Source organism: Lissotriton helveticus, chromosome 4_1 (assembly GCF_964261635.1).
Source record: "Lissotriton helveticus chromosome 4_1, aLisHel1.1, whole genome shotgun sequence".
Taxonomy (NCBI): Eukaryota; Metazoa; Chordata; class Amphibia; order Caudata; family Salamandridae; genus Lissotriton; species Lissotriton helveticus.
Genome location: NC_136063.1, coordinates 976,272,919 through 976,278,918, shown reverse-complemented (window position 1 = coordinate 976,278,918; position 6,000 = coordinate 976,272,919). Strand labels below are relative to the sequence as shown.

The following is a 6,000-nucleotide window of genomic DNA, read 5'->3' as shown; positions in this document are numbered from 1 at the left end:
AGGTCCCTATCGGCCTCTCCATCTTTACCTTCATGTGGAGAAAAAAAAAGCTTAGCTCTGCAATAGTACCATCCGTTACTGCTTTTGATATAACTTTAAAGAGACTAATTTTTTCAGTTTTATATAGTGCAAACATAAGCACCAGTTACATTACACAAGGACATATTCCTGTTCAGAATCACAGGATGGGGAGCAGATGTGAGGCTCGAACCTGTTTTCTCAGCTGGAAGGTTGGCTGCTCTAGCTTTAGCCACAACCTCTCCCACAGGAAGTGTAAATTTTTCATTATTATATACCAACAAAGTCTTCGTTGTTGCTCATTTATCTTATGCAACTAACAACCATTGACAAAGCCAATAGTCCCGGCTTGTTGTAGGTGTAATGTTACGTGCTGTATTATATATTTGGGTGCAAGTACCGAAGCAGCAAAACTCCAGTGGGGCTGCATACTATGCTGAGCACCTATTTTTAGCTTAAGTTTCACACCCTCAATACAACGGCCACGCCCCTATGAGAGACCCCTAGTTTTATCATCCCACTAAAGCCCTGTGCCAAACGTTTGCGATGTCTTATTTTGGTGAACGTGTACAGGGATAGGAAACCCAACAGCAGCTGCTGCTTACTAAATCAAATGTCGATGTTAGTTGCTGGTTTCCCAGCCCAGCAGGAGAGACCACGGGCTATGGGACTCTGATGTTTGTCTGTAGCCTTGAGTTTACAAGCAGCCTGCAACGGCTGCCTGGTGCCCGGCCTGCCTCTGGGGAGCGGAGGGCAAACGGTGCAAAGGTGAAGAGGCTCGAGGGACAAGGTACGTGTCCGTGCTGTCTGTCTGCGTGGTGCGCGTGCAATCTCAGCTCAGCTGCCATCCATCCGAGTAGCATTTTTCACGGCAAAAGGAAGCAGAAGAAGAGAAATCGAAAGTGAAGGACTGCCACTTCCTGTCAAAGTGAAAACAGAAAAAACAAGATTAAACGAGCAGCTCTGAGTGAGCACAGTGAGTTGAAAGGAGGGACGTTGTCCGAGGTAAGAAAAACGTTTCCTCCTATATGTGCTGTTTTCTTTGAGGCAGAGCGGCGTCTTTGATGAACTATTTATTTGTTCATATAACTCTCACACAGTCGGGCTCAGTTTCACAACATCTGTGAACGTGACTCACATTACATGCCAAACAACAGAGAGGGGTTTTTAGGCATATAGTTACCCTTATTTACCTGTTCGCTGGCATCACCGGGACTAATATTAATTATTTTACTTGCCGCCTTTAAGAAAAAAGAGTTTGCTTGTATTTGAGCAAGTACAGTGAAGGTTAAGAGAGTTTGCTTGTATTTTAGCAAGTACAGTGGAGGTTAAGAGAGTTTGCTTGTATTTGAGCAAGTATAGTGAAGGTTATCGCCTCGCCCATTTTCTGTACTGTCTTTCAAACATCGCCATTATGTCAGCTGTAAAATGTCACCTTTACTCCGAGCACCTTTGCGCAAGTGGGAATTCAGGTTGAAGATAAACTAGGCAGCAGCTCCCTTCTCAGCCTGTATTCAGAAAATTATAAGTGTGTTCTCTGCAACCCCCTCGGCTCCTCTTTTATGTATAGATGACAACTAAAAAGTGTTTTTATAATATGTGTGAAAATTACTTAAAACATCCTGCCACAAAATATATTTATTTCATTTTAAATTGGATAATGAAAAAATACCATTGGTCGTGCAAAAAGTATAATTTAAAAAAAGCAAAAAAAAGACATAAGAGAATTCAGTCAAAAAAAGAAAAAGAAAAGGAAATAGCGAGCCAAATGAGAGACAGAGGCCAAACAAGCATTGTTAATTCCAATAGGTCAGGCTATGAATGAAAGTTCCCTTTGTGATATTAATGGGTTTAGGCACTCAATAAGTAATTGTACATGTACTGTGTCACTCATCTTTGCTCTCATGCATACATTATTAAACCATTCACTGGCTCATTCCTGCATTTGTTCTCTGACTCAACCACACTTAAACACATTCAACAACATGTGCTCGATAAAAGAATACATGTGGAAAAAAGAAAACATGCTGCCGCCTAAACAATAAGGAAGCTAAACGTAGCATTGGGTGTCTGTCTTGCAGCGGTATTGTAAAAAGTCGATCATTGTTTTATTTAAAGTTCCAACATGATCTTCACATTTAGAACCAATATGTTGGTCATCATGGAATGGTAAACAATGATACACTGTGAACATCAGCATTCTATATTGTACTTCCTGGTTTAGAACAAGTGGCCACGTGGGATGTGGCGCACTGCAGATTACGGGACCGCCAAGTGAGCTATCCTTTGGCAAACCCATTAGCACTGTTGGAGAGCTGTAGTTTTCTTTTAAGAAACATTAAAATATAAAGAGAAGAAACTAAGGCATGAAAGGGAACTCTAAAAGGAGAACATTGAAAACTAAATGATTAACCAACTAGCCATGACACTGAAGCACACTTCTTTTTATGTGGATATACACATGTGTTCAGAAAATGCCACCATTCATAGGATAAGAGAGCATTTGACTGATGTGGACCGATCTATTATCCCATGCAGTACACTGTCATGGATGGAAATACAGTGTAAATGAAACTCAGGCAGACCAATGGCATACAAGAGCTGAATCAAAGGCCTTCTCCATATCTTTAATCATTTTTTTATCACAAGATCTTGTCAAACAGCCAAGAAGAGATTCTAGCAAGAATTGTTACAGTGCAAATCTTCTAACCCTAGGCTTGTCAGAGGCGGTAACCAACACCAAAATCCTTGCCTACAGTGGTAATCTGTGACATTTCATGTCCTGAGCTTAAGTTTTCCCACAAGGCAGCCATCAGGCACACAGTCATAACATTACATAGCACCCATGATTACAGTTGGCAAAGCAAAATATGATCTCTCATAAGAGAGCCTAACAAAGATTCTGACAGCGCAAATCTTCTATACCCACTGTTTATAAGAGTGGGTAAACATCATCAAACTCATTGCCTACTATTGTAATCTGTGAGATTCCGGTTAACAAAATACCTGTATGTAGGCTTTAATATAGACTAATAACAATCCACACCTAAAAGCTTATTGTTTAAACACATGGTTTTCACAATAAGTAAGTAAGGCTTACTTGCTTTTTTTATCGCTGTTCATTTCAAACAAATCACATCCAAGGAATCTGTCATGACTTTTCATAGTGAACCCATAAGGCATCTAGCCTTTACCAATGGCTTGACACTATAGACAACACAGGCTACCGAAGTGTGTGTAAATTGGCAATCATCTGGCATACATTTATAAAATTACAAATATGTACAAAAAAGTACAGTTGGCAAAACAATATGCAAACCCTCTCAACAGAGCCTTTCAAGAATCATCACAGCTGAATGCTACTCCCGCTATTGTCAGAGTTGGTGACAAACACCAAAACACTTGCCTACTACGGCAATCTGTGAGGTTACACGTACCCAAATACTTTTCTACAGCCTGTAACATAGTGATAGCAATCTGTGGTTAGTGGCTTGGCTTTCAATATGCTTTTCATCTTTTCACAATATATAAGCAAGGCTCATTGTCTTTGCAATAACTTTTCATAATACACAGACTGGACTTAAATCATCTGGAATAACATTTACCTTCACATCAACACAACCTACAGCTGTTATCAATGGTTTATCACCATAACCATCTCAGGCCTACTGTACTGAGTGTAAGTACAACAAAACCCTCACCTACTACAATAATCTATTAAATTCATGTTACAAAATACCTGCCTATGGGCAAGCACCTGATGGCACTCGCTAAGCTCTGCCGGCCAATGCCAATAGGGGGCTTTGGGCCTCTAACTTTGAGCTTTATTATACAGCAACCTAATTGCAGAAACAAGGCCACCATTGATAACGCCCAGGACGGGGTGCGACGCGGCCTAGACCTGCGGAGAGACTTTTCTCCTGTATGCAGTGGATAAGCCCCCGGGGATCTACAGTGCCTAGTCGCAGTGTGTGCGTTTGCAACAGCCAGCGGGGAGGCGCGGCGAAGGTGTGGGGGCTGAAGGGCCGGGGTGCTTGCCCGCTGTAGAGACTCGATCTGAGACCTGAGACGACCCCCCCCCCGGAACGGCTGGAGTATCAGACAGAGGTACTGGGTGGCCCAGTGGACTGTGCCTTGAAAGATCTGGAACGAGCTGCACATATCCGCGATACGGACTGCGGGCCCCCTTGGGCGTGGACGCAGAGCCGGGGTTGGTGCCTCTCGTTGAGGCTCAGAGGTGGTGAATTCCTTCGCACACTCCGGGGTGCCTGAGCGGACGTTGGCATAGAACGGCAACAACTGGGGGCACTGTAGGCAGAGGTCTGGGATACGAGACACGGGGAGATTCAGAAGAATCCGGCCCTGACCAAGGAGATCCCTGTGGGTGAGAGACAGCTCTGCTGGGCAAGATGGGCAAGAAGAACATGGACCCCAAGCCCCCCAAACAGGGCACCTTGGACCGGTATGCTGTGGCCCCTTCTGTGGCGGAGGGAGAATCGGCCGGAGCAAGATCAGACACGGTCCTCCTGATGAGCGCAATACAAGCGTCTTGTGATGCCATACAAGCGTCTCGTGAGGCCCTGGAAAACAAAATTGGAGAGGTGGGAACGGAGGTGACGCTCCTGCGGCAGGACCTCCGCAATCTGGCCGAAAGAGTGACGGCCTCGGAGACCAGGATAGGGGAGACGGAAGACATCATACAGGACCTGAAGAAGGGCCTGGTGGACCAGCAGGCCTCACATAAACAACTTTTGTGGAAGGTGGATGACACGGAAAATAGGGCGAGACGCAACAACCTCCGCTTCGTAGGCTTTCGAGAAGGACTTGAAGGGGCGAACATGGCAGAATTCCTTCACTCCTGGCTTCTTCGCACATTCCCAAAAGACAAATTCTCCACCTGTTTCGTCATTGAGAGAGCACACAGAGCGTTGCAGGTGAGACCTCCGGCCGGGGCGCGGCCACAACCAGTCATTGCCCGTTTCTTGAATTTCTTAGATCGAGACATGATCCTGCGGGAAGCTCGGAAGCTCGGGGATATTCGGCACGAAAATGCACACATAATGATCTTTCCGGACTATAGTCAAGAGGTACAGAAGCAGCGGCGCTCCTTTGACTCAGTCAAAGCCAAGTTGAGAGCCCTCCAAATACAATATATGCTGTTATTCCCTGCAAAGCTGAAGGTGATGTACAAGGAGAAAACTTATTTTTTTCACTCTCCAGAGGAAGCATGGCAGTGGCTGGAGGAGCGCCCTCCTCTGGGGCGGCAACTGGCAGGGGAGCGGAGACCACCGGAGCGGGACCGCCCTGAAGGAGGACCCCGTGGACCACCGCAGCCACAAAGAACGAAGCTGAGCCGAACCAACCGAGATGTGGCAGCTACCCATACCCTGTATCTGGATCACTGCGGAGGAGGCGGCGGAGTTCGGTCTCCCTTGACTCGATTCGCCTGACGAGCTCCCGCTTTCGCTGCCTGGTGGAGAAGACGCGATCGGAGGAGGTGGCCGAGCCAGGTGGTACTTCATCCTAGGGTGAAGACCTGGAGGGGCACTCGTTGCACTCCTTGGTGGCAGCCATAAAAGACATGGAACAGGGTCAGACGCAAGATTCCGCGGTCTCGCAGGGGGACCCCCAGGACTCTAATTCGTGATGAAGGGACTGTAAAGGTCAAGCCATGAGTAAACGAAGTGTCCAGGAGCATGCACATTGAACAACCCCCCCCCTATATTTGTTGGTTTGGACTGTACTGGATTGATTTTTTTCTCGTTTTACTTCCTTAATTGCATGCCTCTGATTATGTCCTCGAGTGAATCTCTTGCAGAGGTGTAGAGCAGGCGCATTACTAGTTGGGGTAAAGGAGGGGTGGGCGACAGACCTCCTTCACCTGGACGGCTGTATCTCTGTCTTTATGATGGTGATGGGTCTGGACGGGGGAATGGGGTGGGGAGGGGGGAGTTTATGGGGTGAACTAGCAGGAGGTTTGGG

General features: G+C 46.2%; 1 protein-coding gene across 1 annotated transcript in view; it reads left to right on the top strand.

Moving 5' to 3' along the window:
• Positions 1-769: 769 nt before the first annotated feature.
• Positions 770-6,000, top strand: part of OTULIN (OTU deubiquitinase with linear linkage specificity) — a 364,512-nt gene continuing 359,281 nt past the window's right edge. Inside the window, exon 1 of the mRNA XM_078687593.1 lies at positions 770-1,023. The gene's annotated coding sequence lies outside the window, so the exon portion shown is untranslated. The remainder of the gene's footprint in view (positions 1,024-6,000) is intronic.